We start from the raw sequence: 2479 nt of genomic DNA on the forward strand, positions 1-2479 counted from the left end.
ATTACATAGAGCACATTATTAATATATGTGATATTTACATTTTCAGATGCAATTTCAATATTTTAAAAACTCAGAGGAAAATATATCACTAATAAAATGAGTGAACAAATTATTTCAACTTGTTCCACAATTTTAGTTAAAATAAGCCTTTCAATTTAAGCAAATAACTCCATAATAATAGTGCTTGGCCTAATTCAGTTCTGTCTTAACTTAGTGCTTAAGTTTTCCTTGCAAATATGGAGCAAGAATTGTACAGAAGAAGTGTAATATTTACTTGTAAATCATGTTTTAATTTTGGAAACTTTTACTATTATTTGTATAAAATTTATTCTCCATATTAAAAATGTGAAAGTAATTGAAACTGGAATAATTGTCAATTTAAAATTAGGATATACTTCTAATATCATTTGTAATTCTTACTCATGATGAGTAATTGGTAAGCACAAATTATAATCATATATTTGATCACAAATTTGATTATAAATTTGATTTGTTCCACACACTGATACAGTCTGGTAGAGTAGAGTCATTTCATGGCAGAACTGAGAATGTATGAATTGGGATGACTTCTGAAACATTTACATATTTCTATGAGAATTAAAAAAATCCAACTGTATAATATATTATGCAAGTGCACAATGTGTATAAATATTTTTGGAAAAAAGCTGTAGCTTTTTTTTTACTAATTAAAAAAATTAAACACACAAGAATATATTAGGTAGAGAAAACATGATTTGTGAACATGGTTTTTCTAAACAGTTGGCTAAAATTTAAATTTGTACTTGGAATTATGTATGAAAATATGATATTTAGTAAAATAAATCTCACTAATACATATAGAAGTTTAATTTTGGTTAAAAGGCTCAAAGGATTACTAGAAAGAATACTTGCTTTGAAGAGACACACACTCAACATGTTTTCCCCTACAAGAGCTAATAAAATACAAAGATTCAAAATGAGATCACTTTATTGTCTTAATAATGATGACTCCAAGTCTCTTCTATGGACTTTCCTTCTGATGACAAGACTAAGAACTTCAGCTGTGCCACAAATGAACTTGTTTACAAAACAGAAACAGACTCACAGATATAGAAACAGACTTACAGTTATCAGGGGTAAAGGGGAACTAGAGGGATAAATTGGGAGTTTGGGATTTGTAAATACTAACTACTATATATAAAACAGATAAAGAACAAGGTCCTAATGTATAGCACAGGGAACTATATTCAATATCTTGTAATAGCTTATAATGAAGAATATGAAAAGGAATATGTATATATATATGCATAACTGACTCACTATACTGTACACGAGAAATTAACACAACATAAACTGACTATGCTTCACTTGAAAAAACAAAAAAAGAACTTTAGATGTGATTACACTATTAAAGAAGTCACCATAGCTGCTGATTCACAGAGAGGGAAGTGAAATGTCTGGTCAGCCTGTCAAATTTGCTGCTGTCAGGCTCATATGAATTTTCTGTTGGGATCCTGCTCCACAAGCAAGGTACTGCTAAAGTCAGGAAACATCTCTATAGACCATGTCTATTGCAGTCACTCACTGAGATCTCATCTTCCAACAGAAACCATTATCTTTGATACCTATTCTGGTTGGCAATTCTAATGTAACATCTTAGAATAACAAATCTAAAGTAACAATTATAAAGTAACAAAATAGGTGTTCCATACTGAAGCTAGTTCTTTTTCCATAAACTTCTTTCATTTTGTATCCACAGCTGCACATCATTTTTTACCAAAATCATATCTGGTGCTGAGTGAGGAGCCTTGAATGCTGAACTGAGACCTGCACAGTGAAAACAAATCAATAAGACAAGAGCTTATGAGTGTTAGTGAGGATGTGGACCCTTACATACTGTGGATGAGAATGTAAATTGGTATAGTCACTATGGACAACAGTATGGTGGTCCTCAAAATATTACAAATAGAACTACCATAAGATCAAGAAATTCCACTTCTGGATATACAGTTGACCCTTGAACAAGGCTAGGGTTAGAGGTGCCAACCCCCATGCTTTACAGTCGGCCCTCACTCTCCAAGGTTAATCATCCAAGCAGCCATGGATCCTGCAGTACTGCAGTATGTAGTTATTGAAAAAAATTCCATGTTTAAGTGCCCATACAGTTCAAGGGTTAACTATATATCCAAAGGAAAGCAAGCTTTGCGCAGTGGCAGTATCGTAGCCAATGAGGTTTACCCGAGGCGCGATTATTGCTAATTCAAAGGAAAGCAAAACAAGATATGGAAGAGATATCTACAATCTCAAGTTCACTTCAGCATTATTCAGAACAGCCAAGATATAGAAACAACCTAGGTCTCCATCAAGGATGAATGGATGAAGAAAATGTGGTATACATATAAATGGAACATTATTAAGATATGAGAAAGAAAAAAAAAAATCCTGGCATTTGCAGCAGCATGAATGGGCCCTGAGGGCATTATGCTAAGTGAAATAAACC

At 32.6% G+C, this 2479-nt stretch overlaps 1 pseudogene; it reads left to right on the forward strand.

Moving 5' to 3' along the window:
• Positions 1-2177: 2177 nt before the first annotated feature.
• LOC116278206 (U4 spliceosomal RNA) lies at positions 2178-2245 on the forward strand (annotated as a pseudogene).
• Positions 2246-2479: the final 234 nt, after the last annotated feature.

Source organism: Vicugna pacos, chromosome 3 (assembly GCF_048564905.1).
Source record: "Vicugna pacos chromosome 3, VicPac4, whole genome shotgun sequence".
Classification (NCBI taxonomy): Eukaryota; Metazoa; Chordata; class Mammalia; order Artiodactyla; family Camelidae; genus Vicugna; species Vicugna pacos.